Source organism: Ceratotherium simum, chromosome 22 (genome assembly GCF_057802395.1).
Source record: "Ceratotherium simum simum isolate JZ-2026a chromosome 22, ASM5780239v1, whole genome shotgun sequence".
In the NCBI taxonomy this organism is placed as follows: domain Eukaryota; kingdom Metazoa; phylum Chordata; class Mammalia; order Perissodactyla; family Rhinocerotidae; genus Ceratotherium; species Ceratotherium simum.
The window spans coordinates 33,236,276-33,257,088 of NC_141921.1; the positions used below are offsets into that span (position 1 = coordinate 33,236,276).

The 20,813-nt window shown below is 50.6% G+C and overlaps 1 protein-coding gene across 2 annotated transcripts in view; it reads left to right on the top strand.

The window, feature by feature from the left end:
* Positions 1-17,593: 17,593 nt before the first annotated feature.
* The window catches only part of LUZP1 (leucine zipper protein 1), an 82,176-nt gene continuing 78,956 nt past the window's right edge, over positions 17,594-20,813 (top strand). For both annotated transcript variants that reach the window (XM_087446589.1, XM_087446587.1), the window contains exon 1: positions 17,594-17,723. The gene's annotated coding sequence lies outside the window, so the exon portion shown is untranslated. The remainder of the gene's footprint in view (positions 17,724-20,813) is intronic.

A 20,813-nucleotide genomic window follows, 5' to 3' on the forward strand; every position in this document is an offset into this window, starting at 1 on the left:
GCTGCACATCCTTCTAGTTGCTGTATGTGGGACTCAGCCTCAGGATGAACGGAGAAGTGGTGCCTCGATGCACACCCGGGATCCGAACCCGGGCCACCAGCATCACAGCGCGTGCACTTAACCACCAAGCCACGGGGCCAGCCCTCAATAAAGTTGTTTTTAAAAGGTTTACCAGGGCCGGCCCCGTGGCTTAGCGGTTAAGTGCGCGCGCTCCGCTACTGGCGGCCCGGGTTTGAACCCCGGGCGTGCACCGAGGCACCGCTTCTCCGGCCATGCTGAGGCCACGTCCCACATACAGCAACTAGAAGGATGTGCAACTATGACATACAGCTATCTACTGGGGCTTTGGGGAAAAAAAAGGAGGAGGATTGGCAATAGATGTTAGCTCAGAGCCGGTCTTCCTCAGCAAAAAGAGGAGGATTAGCACGGATGTTAGCTCAGGGCTGATCTTCCTCACAGAAAAAAAAAACAAAAAAACTTTATTGAGATATAATTCATACACCATACAATTCACCATTTAAAGTGTACAATGCCTTTTAGGATGTTTACAGAATTGTGTAACCATCACCACAATCAATTCTCATCACCCCAGAAAGAAACCCTGCACCCTGTAGCCATCACTCCCCAGCCCCTCTGGCCCTAGGCGATCACCAGTCTACTTTCTGTCTCTGTGGATTGCCTGTTCTGGATGTTTCATAAAAATGGACTCATACGGTATGTGGTCCTTTACAGCTGGCTTCTTTCACTGAGCATAATGTTTTCACAGTTCATCCATATTGTAGCAGATATCACTATTACATTTCTTTTCAATGCCAGATAATATTCCATTGTATACCATGTTTTATTTATCCATTCATCCATTGATGGACATTTGGGTTGTTTCCTCTTTTTGCCTATTAGGAATAATGCTGCTATGAACATTCTTGTACAAGTTTTTGGGTGGACATATACTTTCATTTCTCAGGTACATACCTACGAGTGGAATTGCCAGGTCCTACAGTAACTCTATATTTACCTTTTTGAGGAACTGCCAGACTGTTTCCCAAAGTGGCTGCACCATTTTACATTCCCATTAGCAGTGCTTGAGGGTTCCAGTTTGTCCACATCCTCAGTGGTACTTGTTATATCTGTCTTCTTGATTATAGCTGTTCCAGTGGGTGTGAAATGGTATCTCGTAATGGTAAACTTTTTTCAAGGGCCAGTTAGTAAGTATTTCCAGCTTTGTGGGTCATATCATCTCTGTTGTAATTATTCAGCTCTACCATTGCAGCGTGAAAGGAGCCATAGACAATATGCAAATAAACAAGTTTGGCTGTATTCCGATAAAATTTTATTTACTAAAATAGGTGGCAGCTGTAGGCTGTAGTTTGCAGACCCCTGATCTAGAAGAGCGGCCACCCTGCCCCCATCGACCTTGTCATTCTCTTTGCCCTTCTCTGACTTTATTTTTTATTATACTTATTATTGATGACGATATATATGTATTAGTTCTTGCTTCTTGTCTGTCTGCCACCTCCAGAATGTCAGCTTCTTGAGGCTGGGGATCTTATTGGTCATGTTCGCTGTTTATCCCCAGCCACACCACAGTGCCCGGCACATAGAAAATGCTCAATAAATATTTGTTTGAATGAAGGAATGAATGGAACACTATTTCCAGGTTTACAAATGACTTATTCTCAATGTCTTTGTCTTTAAAGTTGTGAGAGAAGGTGACTGGCCCTGGGACTGGAACCTCACAGATCATGAGATTTGGTGTCAGGTAGACTTGGTCAGACTTGGAGCAGCTCTGTCCTGTGTGTAGCTGAGGCAGGAGGTGACTGAGGAGGCTGGGTGACCCCAGTGTCCCCAAGGAGCCAGGGCTGGGGCTGACCCCTTAGCCTGTACACGGCCCAGCCCCTCTGTCCTTCTGCTCAGATGCCCCCTCCTCCACAGTCTCTCCATGGTGACAGTCAAAAGACAGGCCAGCTTAGGAGAAAGACCAGCTGTTTTCTGGTCTTTGTTATTATTGCCTGAAAGCTGCCCATTTGGATATCATGCCTGGAGATCTGCACTTTAATTAGGCCACATGAAGGTCAAATTAATAATAAACTTGTTTCCCAGGACCACAGAGGAAGTCTGTACTTGGGGCTTTTATCCTCCACCCTTTCCCCCTCCCCCAACATCCTTGTCATGCTCCTAATTCTTTCACACTTAGTCACAAGCACATACACAGCATGATGGTGACGATGCAGGATGACGGGGGAGAGCCGCGCCTTGTCTAGGACAGGACGCTGCTAATTTCTGATAAATGCAAGTGTGGCAGACACTGCAGGGTGCCGACCTAGCAACCGATCCCCTTCCTTGCTCACAGAAGCCCAGATCAGTTCAAATGGCAACACGCCTAGTCCCCCAGGAGGTGAATTCTGATTGGTTTAAGCCATCTGGGTACTTCCATTCCCTTTACTAGGGATTGGTCAAGGGATGGACATATGACCTTGTTCTGGCCAATGGGATGCAAGTAGGGAGACCAACCCACCAGATTTGCCAGGGACAAGGGGGTTCCCAGGACCTGTAAATTTCAGTGCAAACTGGGAGAGTACTAGGCGAACCGGGACAAGTTGGTCATGCCAGATGTAAGGGGAAGTTGGCTGGGGGCTTTGGGAAAGATACTCCTTGCAGGAAAAGAGAGACATGCAAGGAAAAAAAGGTCTTCCTGCTTGGGAGCAGTCCTGAGAGGATGGGAAGCTTGGGCAGCCATCCTGTGATCCTGCAGAACACTGCAGATGCCCTGAGGCGGGCAGAGGGGAAGAGGAAGCCCAGTTCCTCGACTGCATCATTGAGGCTCTGAAGCTTCCCTGGACTGCCTGTCTCAGATTTCCTGTGAAGTGAGCAGTAACCATCCTTATGGTGTAAACACTGTTAGCTGGATTTTTCTGTCACTTGCTGCTGAAGGCATCCTAACAGATACCAGGGAGACACGCCTGTCTCTTGCTGCCTTGCCCTCCCGTAGTTTGGATGGCAGCTCAGGTTGGCACAGGCTTGGGGCCCTGGACACAGAAGTGAGGACGGCCAGAGGATGTTTCAGGGTGAGCCAGCAGGTGTGATGAACGGCTTATGTTCGTGGGCTGCTTTCAGAGGCGACCCAGGGGTTTCCAACGCAGCACGAGCCCTCCCTGAGTCTGTGGGCGCCTTTGGCGGTAGAGAAAACGGTGGCTCAGAGAGGGCGGCTCAGCTGAGGTCACACTGACACTCACCAGTTTGAATCGAGGTCTGTCCCATCCAAAGTGCAGGCTCTTTCTCTCAATTACATCATGCAGAAGGGATGACTGCTGGAACATTCTTGGTGACAGAGAGGTCAGTGCCTGTGAGACATCCAGTCCGTCTTTGGTCAGCTTGGATTGTTCTTCCCACTGGGTCCAAATCTGATTTCCAGTAACTTCCACCTGCCCGTCCCCATCCTGCCCTTCTGAAACTGGAGGCCAGGGCTGTGCCTCCTCGGCTGGTCAGCCTCATGCCCTGTCAGCCTTTCTTCTCTTAAATAACTCAGGAAGGAATCGGGCCATATTGCACTTAGCGTCAAACTAAAAGCCCTAAATCTTGCCCACACCTGGTGCTTTTAAGCTGGCTGCCCTCTCCCACCTCCTGGCCCCTGATTCTCTATCTGCACAACTGAATCCAAGGGGAGGCCTTTTCATTGACCCGTGTTACATTTCTCTTTGTAGGTTCCTACACGTCATTCTGCAGATAGAGCAGTCTGTGAATCTTGATTCCGTCAGCCTCTATACGTGCTGTCCCTACCAGCTTTGTGGGATCCTCCGAGTAAATGCATCCCAATCATTAAAGAACTGTTACATCCACTGGGGACAGAGTCGGAGCCCTGGGATGACCTTCTCTGGGCCAGCATTGCCAGGCATAATAAGGTACCTCCTCTTGCAGAGGTACCGGTACCCCCTCCCCGTATTAGTTAGGGTTCTTCAGAGAAACAGAACCAATAGGATGTGCATATATATAGAGAGAAAGAGATTTGTTTCAAGGAATTGGCTCACACAATTGTGGAGGCTTGGTGAGTCCAAAATCTGATGGGGAGTCTGATAGCCTGGAGATTCAGACAAGAGAGTTGCTCTTTGAGTCCCAAGGCAGGAACCAGGAAGAGGCAATGGTGATCCACAGGCCATCTTCTGGAGAATTCCCTCTTGCTTAGGGAAGGTCAGCCCTTTTATTCTATCCAGGCCTTCAACTGATTGGATGAGACCCACCCACATTATGGAGGGCAATCTGCTTTCTTCAAAGTCCACTGACTTAAATGTACATCTTATCCAAAAACACCCTCACAGAAACACCCAGAATAATATTTGACAAATATCTGGACACTGTGGCCCAGACAAGTTGACACATAAAATAACTGTCACCCCCCTCTTGCTTTCACAGCCAGTCTCCCTTACAGCACATGTCCCTCTGACCTATGATCTCTCATCAGACCATGAGCCCTGCAGGGACTCTCACTGATCTTTGCACTCTTAGTACCTGGCACACAGCCAGTGCTCAATTAATGATAATAATAGCTAGCATCTTTTGAGTTCTTACTGTGCACCCAGGTAGTGCCCTAAGCATTTTATGAGCATTAACTCATTTAACCTGCATAAAGTTGGTCCTTTTATTATCCTCCAGATAAAGAACTGGAATTCCCACGATATTAAATAATTTGCCAGCGTCACACTGCTAGTTAAGTGGTGGAGCCAGAACGTGAGCCATGCAGTTATAACCCAGAATCCACGCTCTTAGCCCCAGTGGACGTAGTCAGGGCCAAAATGGCATGTGGCCGTGAGGGGCAGTGGAAGGTGGTGGAAAAAGCACAGGTTTGGGAATCGGACAGACCGGGCTACCTCTCCCAGTTCCTCCATGTACTTGCTTCATGTCTCTCTCTGCCTCGGCTCGGGTGGGTACAATGTGGTAACAATCACGCCAGCCTCACAGGGTGGCTGGGGCCTGCACTGTGCCCAACACTGTGGCATTCAAAATGGGGGGATGTGATTGAATGAGACCAGGCCACAGGTTACTCAGGAGGAATCTTTGTTGAGGACCTACTGTGTTCCTGGTGCTCTACAGACATTTTCTTATTTAATCCTCATCAGCCGGGCCGGCTCCGTGGCTTAGCGGTTAAGTGTGCGCGCTCTGATGCTGGCGGCCCGGGTTCGGATCCCGGGAGCGCCCCGAGGCACCACTTCTCCGTCCAACGTGAGGCCGAGTCCCACGTACAGCAACTAGAAGGATGTGAACCTATGACATACAACTATCTACTGGGGCTTTGGGGGGAAAAAACTGAATAAATAAAATCTTTTAAAATCCTCATCAGCCGTGGGAGGAGTCCAAGTCCTTAGCCCCCTCTTGCAGACAGGGAAGTGGAGCTTGGACCACTAATGAGTCACGTAACCAGGCTGAGATTTGTCCTGTTGTCCCTGTATATTGCAAAGCCAGTGCTCTCTCCCTGGAATCACAAACTCAAGGGACTGTAGGGGCCATTCACAAGTGAGCGCAGCAGACTGAGTGTGGTACGATAGGGAGGGGTGGGACTCTGGTGACTGGAGCTCACGTGCCCTAGTAAAGGTGGCAGCCACTACCCGTTTCCAATTGACTCGTGCCGGCTGAAATGTGCCAGCTCTGCTGATTTCTGAGAGTAAGGAATCTGGATTTTCTGTGCAATCCTCTTATTTTTAAATATTGACAACTAATTAAAAAAACAAACACAACTCTGGGCAACTCTGCAGACCACAAAACAAGCCTGTGAGCCAGATCCGGCCCCTGGGCCACCAGTTGGCAACCTCTGCCCCTCCCTATACTGTTGGCTAGTTTCCGTACCCTGTGCTACAGCAGCTGGATTCCTCACAGGGCTCGCGGTTTATCTGGGGACCAAAGTGCACGAGCAGATTAGAAAGCCAGCCAGCCCGTCCTCCACCGTGCCTGTCCTGTAACCATCCTGTGCCCCGCCCCCTCAGCTCCCTCAGGTGTCACAGGCAGGGCTGCTTCTGGGGGAGGGGAAGGGAGCGCGCCCTGTTTTCACTGCCACTGGCGAGGGCCAGATGCCAGCAGTCCTCTGCATCTAGGGGTCTGAGGACAGTGCATTGACCTGCTTCCCAGGGCTCCCTGCATTTTCTCCCAAGAGCAGGAGCTGGGATCCCAGACCTGGAGGCTATCAGATGGGAGGGGACATTCAAAGTCAGCCAGGACAACCCCAATCAGATCACTAGCATCAGAGCAGCCGCTCACACATTTCCACTTCTTTACCTCCTTGATCCAACAACAACTCGGTGAAGTGGGAACTACTATTATCCCCATTTTGCAGATGGGGAGACTGAGGCTCAGAAAGGTTAAGTAATTTGCACAAGGTCTCTCAGCAAGTAAATGGTAAAGCCCAGATTCACCTCTAGTCAACGTGACCAAGAGCCAGTACTGCCAGCCACTAGCTCACACCTCCTCCCTGAGCCACACTCCCTCTACTTGCTTGACCTCTTAGTATTCCTACAAAGTATCTTCGAGCCTCTGCTCACATGACCAGTGACAGAGTGCTCACCACCTTTCTATTTTTGTAACCATAGCTACACTCAGGCAGCACTAACCAGGCACTAGGGACTTTAAAAATACTCTATATCATTCTGTCCTCACAACAGTCCTGCGTGCTCCATATTATACCCATTTATACATGAGAAAACCAAGGCTTAACGTGATAAAGGAACCTGCCCAAGGTTACAAAACAAGTTAGGGACAGGCTGAGATTCAAATGCAGGTCTGTCCTTTATCTAGCTCAGACTGAAAGCTTCTTTTGGTTTCAAGGGGAGAAAAATCTGTCCCCCTGAAGTAGCAGCCCTAATTCTTAGTCCTCCCGGTTCTCTTCCCCTGATGCCCTCTTGCCCTCTTCAGATGTTTGAAGGCAGACACATGTACCCCTTGGGTCTTTTTTATACCAGAGTCAAGATTCTAGCTTCTTCAACTGTTCCCCGTAAAATGTGGTTTTGTGGTCCCCCCTCAGCCATCATTTTGTTCATCCTCTTATGGATGAGTTATACTTTCTCCATGTCCCATTCAAAGGTCTGATCCCAAATGGAACACAAGACTCCAGACACAGGCAGAAAGACTATTACCTCCTTCACTGTATACATGGTGCTTCTATTAATGCAGCCCCAAGCCCTATCAAGCGTCAGACTATCACCTCCTTCACTGTGCATACGGTCCTTCTGTTAATGCAGCCCCAAGCCCAATCAAGCATCTTCTATGTGTGAAGCACTGGTATATGCACTTGGGATAGAGAGCAAACAAGCCAACAACTTCCTGGTCCTCCTGGAATTTACATTTTTCCCACTGATAAAAGGAAGAAGGCAGAGTCACAGATCACTCAGTGGACTGTAGACATAGATCCTAGAACATCAGACATGGTAGGGTTCAATCTCCTCCTACCCTTTTGTACAGATGAGGAACCTGAGCCCAGAGAAGGGTAGTGACAGACCTGAGATTCCACAGTGCGACAGAATCAGCTTCTGCCTTTCTCAGAACCTCAGGTGCAGAAGAGCCCTGGGGCCCTAGGAGGGATGTAGAGTGAGATGAAGATGCCACCCTGGAGAATTTTGCTAAGTGGGTCTACCCCAGGCCTCCTTCCTCAGAGATGTGGGCAGAAATCCTGTCTATTCCGGGTATGGCCACCAGGTGGCGCAGGGGCACCAGAGAAAGGCGCGGAAATCAAAGGTGGGCGGGCGCCTTCCTCTTGCAGAGCGATTTTCCTTCGCAAGTGGGAATGGTGAGGTGGGAAGACTGGGCCTGCTCTGGGACAGCAGTCGGGCAACTGCTTGTGTCATATGCATATACAGAGGTGAATTCTGCCTCCCCCAAGGAGAGAGCGTGGGGTAGCTATTCAAAGCTGGGACACAGGCACCATACAGACCAGGTAGGAAATCTAGCTCCTGTTGGCGGCTTTATCGTGTTGCCCCCCAACACCTAGCCTCTGACACATAGAATGGGAGCAAGATAAGGCCCTCATTTCCCAGGGCTCTACGCAAAGCCGGAGCTGCTGGTGTTCTTTTCCTGACTGGTCCCTTTTCCAGGTGGACGGAGGGCAACTCCCCCTGGCAGGGAAGTCTCCATCAGAGGGTAGGGAGTCTTTGCCAGCACCTGGAGAAGGTGAGGCAATGGGATCTGACAGCCTCGCGGCCCAGCTTAGGCCTGGCAGCTCATTCATGTGTTTATTCATCTCAAACACACAGGGAACTGCATGTGCAAAGGCTCTGAGGCTGGGAACTGTGAATGTCTGGGGCCATGGGGGCTAAGGATGCCTGAGAGGAAAGAGAGGGTCGGAGAAGTAGGCTGGGCCTTGGGGGGCTAAACCAAGCTACTGACTTTGAACTTTATCCCGGGAGCACCAGGGAGCTACTGAAGATTATTCAGCAGGGGAATGACTTGGTTAGATAAGTGTGGAGAGCAATTACTCAGGCTGTGTGTGAAGGGAGGAATGGAGGTGGGGGAGCTGGGAGGCAGAGAGACCAACCAGGAAGCTGAGCAAATAGGAGCTGCGGGCTAGACTCGGGCGACGGCGACGGTGGCTGATTTTCCATCTACTCAGATCTTCCCATCAGCTTGAAGCACCCCTGTGACACTTGTTCCACCCATGAGATAGTTTCCACAGGGTAAGGGGCTGCCCTGGGGCCAGGCAGCAGGTGTTTCCTAAAAGATCCTTGAGGAAAAAAGACAGTCTAGGAAGAGAGAGGTTGGCTAATGAGAGAGACAAGATCCCAGGTCAGGTTGGAGGGGAGAGGCAGTGTAGTCTAATGGTTAGCAACACATACTAGCATTAGACACATCCCTTTCATGTCCCAGCTCTGCTGCTTCTTAGCTGTGTGACTGTGGACAGGTCACTTTGCTTCTCTGATCCTCAGTTTCCTCATCTGTAAAATGTGATTGTGAATTGGGCTCGCCCCTTGAAGCTGTTGTGGGGGCTGGGCAGGGTCACGTGTGTGAAGCTCAGCACAGCGCTGGGTATCTGGGAGGCACCAACATGTGGAAGCCCCAGGAGGAACTTCTGGTCCTCAATTCCGCTCACAGAGTCAGCTGCTGTGGCACGGTGGTCATGCTGGCTCTGTGGCTCCTCTCCCGGCCAGGGTGGCTCCCACAATGGGCCAGCCTGGGCTCCACATCACACTGAATTTGGCCAAGGGAATTCCAGCCAGCAGCAAGAAAAGGATGCTCTGGTCAGCTCAGGGCCACATTCTGCAGGAAATGCACCACTTCTGTGCCACTTTTGGAAGCACTAAAAATTACTCTCCTTTTTCCAGGGGTCTCAGGTGAGGTTCCCTGTTTTATTGTCGGTTTCTTCCTTGTTTTGTGGGTGCGCGTGTACTGCGGGCTTCCTATAGAATCGGTTGTTGTAGGTGTTATGTATATGTTCTGCCATGTTCTGCAACTCTCTTCGGTGGGTCTGTTTGTTATTGTCCTTGCTGTGGACAAAGAAACTGAGGCTTGAAGAGGTTAACAAATGTACCTGGGTCTGTCTGACACCAGCCCCATTGCTCCTCCCCACAACCCTTACCTGCCCTGAGGACAGGCCATCAGAAAGGCTCCTGGGGCCCCCCAGACCTGCCCCCAGAATTACCCAGTGAGTAGAATGCCAAGGCTTGTCTGAGCCAAGAGCCAATAAGAGAACGTGACACAGGGCGCAGCAGTTGTCGTGAAAGTAACTGAGGCACAGTCCGTTGCTTTAGTTGGGGTCCCTTAATAATACATTCCTCGGGGAGTTTAGTGCAGGGAAAAATTTGTCTCCCAAATCACTGACCTGATTCTTCCAATCAGACTATAGCAATAGCTAATTCTTACACAGAGTTCACCCTGTGACAGGCTTGTTATAAGAACTGAATATGCCTTAACTCATTTAATCTTCCCAATGACCTAAGAGAGGGGTTTTATGATTATATCATCCCCGTGAAGAAACAGAAGCATAGAGAAGTAACTGCCTAAAGTCACAAGACTAGTAAGTGGTAGGGATGGGCTTCAGAACAACACAGTGTGGCTCGGGGGTCTGCACTTAATCACGTGTTTACTACTTCCCATGTAATTCGTAACTCATCCTGTTTCCTTCTTTGCTTTGACTGCCGGGAAACTCAGAGCTATGTTTGTTGCTCTGTTATAGTTGCTATCCTTAGAAAAGTTAGCCTAGCATTTCTGCTATAATTAGTCAATTTTTCATCTTTCTTCCCTCCTTCCTCACTGGCCTGTGGTCCAGGCTTTCATTACCCCTTGATTCTTGCTCTTTAATTATCCATCAAATAGGCTTGAAGCTGCAGTGGAAATCACCTCAAAACCCTTTTCGGAACAGGCAGGACATAACGCACCAATGACATGAACAGAGACTATTTCCGACCGGGTGAGCCACCTGGACACAGTTGGTGCTGGCTGGATGGCATTCGAGCATCTTCCGTGTGACCAGCACTGTGCTCCCTGGTGCAGAGGACATAACAATGAACCCAAATTAGTCCCAGTGTTAGTTAAGTTGTGCTCGCTGCTGTCATAGAGAATCCTGAAATCTTGGTCCCTCAATACGAAAGAAGTTAGCTCAATGTACGCCCCATTCAGACAACCGACGGAGTGAGACTGAATTTTTCTCTGCTTTTCTCCGAAACAACTCTACACGTGCAAGGGGAACATCTTTGGTGAACAGCTGACAGAGTTCCAGTTCACAAGGAACTTAAAATTATTGAGCCATCTATTCTTATAAAATGGCTAAGAATACCATGCAATGCACATTGTGGCTGGGAGGACGGCAATGGGCTTCCTTTTTTTACAAGGAACCGTGAGCAAAAAGAAGTATATACATTTTAGACCAAACATTTTGTTTATCCAACAGGGGAATGGGCTATTATGGGAGAGAGTTCATCGTGATAGGAAGTTTTCAAACACAGGTTGAATTTTCACTCAGCTGAAGGTTCTAGAAGGAGTCAAGCTAGATGCCTCCTACCAGTCCTCTAACTTTGAGCTTCTGTGCTGGGCTCCATAGTCATTTCTGAGCCCCTATTTTGTGCCATGTTCCAGGCGGGGTTTGGGGACCCAAAACAAACGAGACAAGGGTCTGGCCCTCAGGATGCTCAACTGTAATGAGCCGAAGCGGGGCATCTGGGAAGCAGGATTGTGGAATGGTCTGAGCTCTGGCAACAGGAGACAAGAGTTTAATTCCTAGCTCTGTTGCTTTGTAGCTGTGAGACACTGGAGAAACCACTTGGCCTCTCTGGTTCTCAGTTTCTTCATTTATAAAATAGGGACAATAGTTATCTTCACAGATTCTGAGGACTCAACGGCACCATTATATTTAGAGCATTTGCAGCACAGTGCCTGGTATGTAGTAAGCACTTCATTTATTCGTAGTAATATTTTTATGATGACTTTGGGTAAGTCACTTCATTTTTTTAAGCCTCAGTTTTCTCATCCGTGGGATGGAGTTAGTAAACTTACATCATGGAGTTGGAATCTTGCTGTGTGGGGTCTGGGGGTCTGCCAGCTCGTCTCGCGGCTTCCTCGCGGGGTGAGCGGGTCGCATCATACCCACTTTAAGGACAAAAGGATTGTGGACGGCAAGCAGCGAACAGAGGAGGGACCTGCGTGAACAAGGACGCGATTTCCTGGCTGCGCTCCCGGGGAAGGAGGTTCGCGCTGGGTCCCATCCCCCGGCCGGTCCTGCCCAGGAAACGCGGAGAGAAAGCCAGGAACCAGGCCTGCCAGGCCCGGCGGCCCCTCAGCGCCGTCCCTCCTCCCTGCCCCGGCCTGCAGGAAGCCGGCCGGCGGGAACGCCCTGCCCGGTGGGTGGGAAAGGCCGAGCGCGCGCGGCCCGCCGGCTCCCCAGGCCCGCGGCGCGCGGCGCTGTCACTGCGGCAAACGCGCGTCCCGCCGCCCGCCCGCCGCGCAGGCTGCCCCGGGGCGCTTGGTGCGCGCGCTGCAGCGCGGTGCCCGGCGGCCGGAGCGCAGGCTGGGTACCCCCGGCGCCATCGCCCGCCCGGCACGGAGCCCGCGCCGCCGCGGCTGGGCTGGGGAGGGAGAGGTGTCCGACCCTCTCCTTTGGGAGGTGAGCCGCTGAGGCCTGAGGGTGTGTAGGTGAGTGGTCCAAGGTCATGGCTAGGAACCGGCAGGGCCCGGAGCCCCCCCGGGGTCTGTGTGACTCTAAAGTTTGTGCCTTGAGTCTGTGGTCCTGGTCCAGCTTCTTGAGGGGCTCGGGGGGTTCTCGTGGAAGCTCAAGAACAGGAGGTCTGAATCTGGGGGCTACTGATGGCCTCCCGGAGGCCTGTGAACCCCTTGATTTTGTGTGTCACATGTTGTGTGTTGCATTTTTCTTCAGAGTTTCAAAGGTGTCAGTGACTCCAAAAGGGTTAAGAACCATAGCTTTCCAAGGCCCACGGGTCCCTCTGTGGGGACTCGGACTTTATGAGGGCCTGAGGTGCCTCTGCAGTTGTAGCATCTTGAGAACCTCTCTGCAGGGCCCTCTGGTTACTCCGGAGGGACTTGGGGTCTCTACAGGATCCCAGGATCATTCTCCTGGATCTTGAGAATCTTTCTGTAGAGTCCTGGGGTCTGTCTGGGATTTGAGGTCCCCGTGGGGCCCTGGTGTCTCTTTCTGAGGTTCTGAGAATCTTACTATAAGGTCCTATGGTCCTCCCTGGTGTGAGTTCCAAACCTGGGCCTCAGGATGCCTATGACCCCCTGAAATTGTGGGCAAGGTTTTGTGGGTCTGTCTGTATACACGTAGTTCCTGGGAGAGGCTTCATGGATTTCACCAGATTCTCAAAGGGGTCCCTGATCCCCAAAGCTGGGAAAACATTGCTTTAGAGCATCCAGTATTAGACAGACCTTATTCCCTTCTCACCAATAAGAGCCAGGGAAAGATAAGACGGAGGAGAAAAAAGACAGCGTTTTCTAGTAGACAGAGCATGGACTTTGGAGCCAGGCGTTCCAGGTTAAAATTCCAGCCTTTCCACTTACCAGCTGTGTGACCTTGAGCAAATTTCTTAACCTCTCTGAGCCTCAAGGCCACCTCCTCTAGGAAGCCTTCCCTGTGTCCTGGATTCAGTCAGGTCCCCGCTCCGCATCCCGCAAGCCCTCATAGCACGTGGCCTGATACTGCGTGGCACTTCATGCAATTGTTATGAAGTGATGAGTTGTATTTAATGTTGTCTTGTCTATCCTCCCCACCAGTCAAGCTCCAAGAAGGCATGGACCTTTGCTGTCTTACAGTCTGTGCAGTGCCTGGCACAGGTTAGGCTCTCGGCCATTTGTTATGAAATAAATAAAAAAGTGAAGGAATGGAGGGATGCATGCCAGGCGTTGCACTGGGGGCAGAAAGGGATCAGAAATGAATAAGCATCGTTCTGGTCCTTGAGGAGGCCCCAGGCCAGTGGGGGGGATGATGTGAGTTCAAGAAGGAAGGAAGGAAGGAAGACTGTCCTAAATGCCTTAATGAGGGATAAACATTAACGGGGTGAACACTAATGAGAAAAGCACCAAGAGACCCAAAGATGAGTGAGACTCAGTCCCGGAAGAGCTGACATAATGACTTCCCTTTGTATTACCTGTTACAATGTACGAAGCACTTAACTTACATAAAATATCCAGGTATGCTCTTATCCCTCAGAGGTGGGGAAACTGCTGCTAAGAAGAGCTCAGGGACTTGCCAGGGCCACCCAGGCAATCACGGCTGCCTGAGTTTGCAGCTCACTTGCTTCGGAATTCAGCCCACACCCTTAGGAAGTGGACTTTGATGCTGTGAAGGTCTTGGTTTAGATCCCACTGATGTGAAACTTTGGGCAAATTCCTTTACCTCCTTGAACTTTGTTTTCCTAATCTGCAAGATAGGAATAATGACCCCATAACCTATATGAGATGGTATCAGAAAAGTGCCCAGGATGATGTTTGGTTTATAGTAAAGAATCCGTAAGTGTTTCTTGATGGCTGAATGAAATATATTTATTGGTGAGTGGCCTGAAATGTGAGGGGACCTAAAATCGTGCCATTTGGAGGATGGTAGGAGAAATTGAGGGCAATTTTTTCCCTTCCCACTCTCACTTTCTATGATTTCTGTGAGACTTAGCCCTGGCCTCAACCACGTTGTTATAATTTATTGTTTGCAAATCAACAAAAGTGAACCTACCCTAGCTCGGTTAGCTTTCTTTTTATGTATATCTTTATTGCCTTTTTTCTGATGACCAAGTAATATATCCTCCTTCTAAAGATATTAAATTGCAGAAAGATGTAATGAAGAAAAATGAAAGTGTGAGTTGAGGCACAGGAGGCACAGATGCTGACATAGTTGTTCTTTGAGAGGTGGGGGAGGGGCACAGGACAGGGAGCAAAAAAGAATTCTTCCTGCTTAAAAATCTCTTACTGGCCTTGCCATGGTTCCTGGGAGTTCTGTTAGGAATCTTGCCTTTGGCTATAGCATTGAAAGTTTAAGTTAAAGGCTGGGGAGTGGGGAGAAGGGGAGAATTGTCCGCGCTGAGGCTTTCTCTGGAACGCCATGAAGAATGAGATGGGACCCGTGGAACTTTCTATGGCTGTATACACAGTTGGTTCAGATGCCCACTGCTGGTGTGTCTTGTAGCTGTGTTTTCATCCCCTTTCTTCCTTCTGAGCATTTAGTAGAGTCTTTTTTGAAAATTTTTGCTACACATACACACATACACACACACACACACACAGAGAAAAGCAAAGCAAAAAGAAAGAAAAAAAGGTGAAAGCCTTCTATTTAGTTCTCTATAGTCTCCATATTTTTTATGCATACACTAAGCATATATTATAAGTTATAACTATGGGATCCTATTACACCTGTAATTCTGCAACTTACACTTACCCGTTTCATCTCACAATCCCCAGTAGACACCTTTTCTTGCCTGTTCATGAAAATCTGCCCCTTTCCTTTTACCAGCTGAGATTCTTGAGCTCAGGACTATCATCCCTGCTTCTGGCCCAGAGGCCAGCACACAAGAGGCCTTACTGAGAGGACATGTTGAGATAGTAACAGCAGCCACCATATCCTGGCATGAACTGGGTGCCAGGCTCTGAACTGAGCTCTTTCACATGTTATTTCGTTTTTTGTTTTTTTTTTTAAAGATTTTATTTATTTATTTTTTCCCCCCAAAGCCCCAGTAGATAGTTGTATGTCATAGCTGCACATCCTTCTAGTTGCTGTACGTGGGACTCAGCCTCAGGATGGACGGAGAAGTGGTGCCTCGGTGCGCGCCCGGGATCCGAACCCGGGCCACCAGCATCGGAGCGCGCGCACTTAACCGCTAAGCCACGGGGCCAGCCCTCACATGTTATTTCATTTAATCCTCACAGCCACTGTAGGAGATAGGTTCTATTATTATTCCCGTTTTTCAGATGAGAAACTGAGGTGCGGAGACTTGAAAGCCCGAGATCACACAGCTGGTAAGTGGTGGAGCTGAAATTTGAATCCTGATCTGTCCTGTGCCAAAGCTTTTGCTATGAATGAATGAATAAAATGGTTGATGGGGTCCTGGGTCCTGGGGAGAAAGTTCTGTCTTCAGAACTTCCAGTGTCTGTCCTGGGTTCTCTCTTCCAAGGTTTGCAATGCTTGGAATCAGCATCAGCACATAGGAGGGACTCCAAGAAGGTCCCCTTTTTTTTCCTGCAGCAAAATAATAAAATCAGCATCAGCACATAGGAGGGACTCCAAGAAGGTCCCCTTTTTTTTCCTGCAGCAATCCTGTGGCCTTGCCTACTTTTCCTGGGAAGTGGCATTTTTGAATCTCCTACTCTAAAAATAAGCCGCAATTTGGTAGGGGCCCCAGAGGACCAGCCCAGGCATTTTCAGGACAGCCATTTGTCTGTCCGCAGCACAGGAAATTAATCAGAACCCCAAAGCCCTTTCCCTCTTCCCACAGGCTAGCACTCTGGAAACGCCCATGCTGCAGCTCTCCTAGAGGACTGCAGAGATGCCAAGGGCAATTTAAAACAGATCTGTCTCTCTGTAAGGAAAGCGAGAGGCAAAAGGCAGGAGGGAGAAACGGGTCAGCCCTGCTGCAAAGAGAACTCACAGCCGTCCCCAACTTGGAGGGGTGCCGAGTGACAGAGACACCCTGGGGCATCAGATGTGACTTTGCAGAATCCACCTGGGGTCTCGATACTGGAGTGTTGGTTCCTGTGCCAATGGCAGTGCTCTGTAGGGCCACTGTCAGTGAGCCGTTTCCTCTCTCAGGACCTCAGAGTCTTCCACTATGAAATGATTGGGTGGATTATCACTAGGGGTGCTGGGTGGTGTTAGGAGCTAGAAATAATATTGATGATAATAATAATGATGAAAATCAGAATGACAACTACGTTGTTTGTGGAACACTGCCTGGTGCTTGTACACAGTGTTTTTTGTAATATGAAAACAAACACTACAAGGACTATGTTAATATTCCCATTTTACAGATGAGGAGAAGGAGGCTCAGTTTGGGCCAGAACATGGGCCAGAACATGGGCATATGATTCCAGTGTTTTCTGGCATCGGAACCTGAGCTCCACAAACACTTGTGGGTTCTGACCTCAAAGAAATGAGGAAGTGCTAAGAAACAAACGAGAGGACAATTTGATACATCAAAATGTGTTCACGCCACATGAGAATTAAACACAATGCCAGGGGTATTCAGAGCAGAGAGTCAGCTTCTGGCTGGGGGAAACTAGGAGGAGATGTAAGTTGAGATGAGACAGCAAGGGAAGAGCATGAGCAAAGGGGCAGACGTGGGAAAGCAGTGGGTGTGCTGGGGGAAGTTTGGATAAACTTTACTGTGTGTGTGTGTGTGTGTGTGGGTGTGTGTGGGTGTGTGTGTGTCTGTAAAGGTAGGAAGAGATTGGACCAGGCCCGGGCTTTGGCCTTTATTCCACAGGCAATGAGGAGCTTACACAAGAGATGTCTCAAGAGACGAGCTATGCTGCTGCAGTCAGAGAGGAAGCAGCCCTCAGCGCATCTGTGTCCTGGCTTGTGAATGCAGCTCTGTGCCAGAATGTGGGAGGGCATCTGCGGGGAGAGAGTGTCTCTGGCTGTGTCCTGTACCATGCTGGGTGTGGGTCTTGGGCTCCCTTCAAAGGCCTCCTCCCACTTCTCTGGGCCCTAGGTACTTTGTACATGGTAGGCCCACAGGAAGTATGTCATAGAATTATTGGAGAGACTTTTGAGGTCATCTAGTCTATTTAAAGAAGGTGAAAATGAGGAACGTGGATGGGAAAGGACTTGTCTAGGATCACACAATGAATTAACAGCAGAGCTGGAGACTGCAACCCATGCCTCCTGAGACCACGCCGAGTTCCTTTTCCGCATTTGCTGAGTAATAGAAATAGTATTTGTTGAGTGATTACTCCATACCAGGCCCTGGGCTAAACACCTTTACACGGATTATCTCATTGAATCCTCACGACCCCCCCCTGAGAGTGCCCCTCCTGAAAGCAGGACGTCTTGTCTTCCATTGCGATTTCCCACCATGCCTAGTACAGGCCCTGGGCACCTAGCTGGGAAACTCCGCCGAGTCCAAGTCCTGGGAAGAGGGAAAAGGACCGAGGGGCGGGGCCGCGGCCAGCCCCTCCCCTCCCGCAGGCCCCGCCCCCAGGCCGCTGACGTCACCAGCTGGCCCGCCCCTCATTGTCAGTCCGGGGGAGCCGGAGGAGGCGCCGGCCGCCGGGAGCGGAGCGCCGGAGCCCTCGCGGGTGGGAGCGCGGTCGGAGCCGCCGAGGTGAGGGGTCCGCGGGCAGGCGGCGGGCGCGCGGCGCGGGCCGGCGGGAGGAGAGGAGAGGAGGGCGGCCGGAGGGGGCGGCCCGCCCCGCCGAGGGGTCGGGGCACCGGGGGCGCCGGGGCAGAGCCGGCGGGCGCACCCGGGGAGGGCTGGGGGGTGTGGAGTTGAGGTGGGGGGAGAGCTTGAGCGGGGTGTTGGGGGAGAGCTCGGAAGGGGAGATGTGGGGCGCGAGACCTTGAGAGATGTTTTGGAGTTGGAGATTTTTCTTCTGGAGGGGAGGGAAGGTTCGGAGAGACTTCTTGGTGGGAGCGAGAATCTGGGGAGAAGTGTTGGGGCAGGGAGCCGAGGGCCGTTTTCGGGGGGCGGCGGAGAGTCCAGGGTCTGGGGGCCCGGGGGAGGGCGCGGGGCGCGGGCCCGGTGGGGGCGGGCAGCGGCGCGGCGGGCGGGGGCCGGGGCGCCGGGGAGGGGCTGCGCGGGGCCCGCGGGCACCCGGGGAGGAAGGAAGTGATCTTACAGGAAGAGCCCGGAGCTCCTGAGGAGGAGGAGGAGGAGGAGGAGGAGGAGGAGGAGGAGGAGGAGGAGGAGGCTGGGAGCGCCCGGCCAGCGTGCGGGACGGGCTGCGGCCGGGGCTGCGGGCGCGGGCGGCCGGGGAGGGGTCCCGCCGCCGCAGCTGTCGGCCCGCGCGCCGGCCCGCGTCCCGGCCGCTGCTGGTCTCGCCGCCAGACCGCCGGGCCGGGAAGGAATTCGAGGCATTCGCTTTGTTTAAGTTGCCAGTAGACAGTCCTCAGGACTAATTAATGGTGGAATCTGCAGGGGGACGCGGGCGAGCCGGGCCGGGGGCCGCCCCCCGCCGGCGCGGCGAACTTTCCGCAGCGCGCGCCGCCCGCCTCCCCGCGCGCCCCCACCCCTGCCGGCCGGGAAGGAGCCATGGCTTCCCGAAGCGCAGGAATGAAGTGCGGTTTCTGGGGCCGGTGGCCTCTGGCTGCCGGGGCTGCCTGCAGGGCGCCCGGCGTCCCGGGGCGGCCGGACTGGGGGTTCGGAGCCCGGTGGAGAGCCCTCTGAGGTGCCTGCGGTTTCTGGGAATAACCTTGGCGGAGGCTCTGCGAGCCGAGAGAGGCCAGCTCGCTTTGGAGCATCTGTTTCTTCATCGCGTCAGCCCCTTTGCTAACACTGCAGAGCTTGTTGCGGCTTGTTTCGGAAATGCCGAGACCAGTGCTCACCCTCGAGGGTGGGAGAGGGGAAGAGACTGGGCACCCCCAAACCCCTGCAGTGTGATCGCCAGAAAGCCAGAGACGGCTTGCAGATTCTCCGTCGCGCCTTCACTGGCTTGAATGACCTTGGGGAAAGAATTGTGCTTCTGAGCTCCTGGTGCCTTATCTGTCGATGGAGGAGAAAATGCTCTCTGGACCTCCCTGCCTTTTGGGGATGTTTTGAGAGGTGGGGTTTGTTCAGGGCCTTTTACAGACTGCTGCGGTTCTGGCCTAAGGAGCTAGACTGGTGTCAGAGCCTGGGAATTCAGATCATCCAGGAAGATTTTACGACCTCAGATTAGAGAGGAAGGGGTTTGGATTTTAGGAGGAGATTTCCCCTTGGAGAATCTGTACAGTATGTTCCAGATTGCTTTCTGTCACTTTGTGGCATTGGTAACATTCGTGTGGTTAAACTGAATAACCCCCATAGAAAATTCTTCTCGTCAGAAATAATTATTTTGCTCAGAATTCCCCTTGGGGCAGATTAAGGTTTTGCTCAATTTACTCAGAAGAATTTTCCAGGTTTCTAAAATTAAATCACTTTTCTAAACATAGCAACTGAAGTTTGAAAAACTGGAAATGGGGGCATGGGAACGGAATTGATTAGAGTATGAACAAGGCAGCAGATACGGTTTCATTGTTGTCCTGTGATTACTAATAGGGATTATGAATTAGCCTTGATTAATAGGTATTTTCTTACTCTTAAATAATCTAAGACCAAGAAAGGGAACTAATATTGTTGAGTTGCTTACTCTGTGCCCAGGAATTGTGCTAAGTGGTATATATCTCGTATAGTCTTCACAAGAATGCTGTGAGGTGGTAGTTGGCATCCGTGTTTCACAGATGAGCAAACTGAGGGTCAGAAGGCAAAGTGACTTTCCCACGTTTAGTCACACGGCTCGGAAGAAGTGGAGCTGGAATTCAAACCCAAGTCTGTTTCTAAAGTCCGCGGTTATCTCGGCTAGGCACACTGCATTGGGAATCAGGAGGCCTAGTTTCTAAGCCTTGACTCAGCCACTGGGTCACTGTGGATCGTAGAATAAGTCCATTAAGTCTATTCCCCAGTAATGTTGCCTTCTTTTCTTCCAGCAATGTTGTCAGTATGCTTTTGAGATGTTCTCGGTTTTTGGAAGAAAGACAAACATATGAGGCTGAGGTAGTGATATGTCCTATATGGAGGCGCTTAATAATTTTTTTCTTATGATGGAAATGTTTGTGTTCAAGTATAGCGTACCTGGGTGATCAGAGATTTCATTTATGTAATGGAGGATGATGGATAGCTAATGGTACTTCCACTGTAGAGGCCATCATTAAGGTGACATTCATGATCAGAAACTGAACCATTTTACATGTAATATGGCTTTTGGAACAGTGTCAACTTAAGGATAAAGCACGTTACATACGGGTAGGACTCAGATTGTCAGGGTTAAAGATTTGGTGTAAACACTGATGCACATAATAGATGCTCAGTAAATACTTGCTGAATGACTGGATACATGCATTCTTTTTTAAAAATCAGCTTTATTGAGGTATAATTTACATACAATAAAATTCACCAATTTTAAGTGTGCAGTTTGGTGAGCTTTGACAAATATATACAGTTGTGTAATCACCATGGCCACCTTTGTTTGTTTAAACTGCGTCTTATCTTTGAGGTATTGGTTAGTGGAATGATTCCTGGGAATGTTGTGAGGTTTCTATGTTCAGATTCAATACTGGTGAGATCAGAGTGACTGAATACTAGAGAGTCGATGTGCCAACTTTATAGGAAATAGGGAAACTTGAGGAATTTAATGGTGAGGTGCATGTGAAGAATGGGAGAGGTAGGAAGGGGTACACT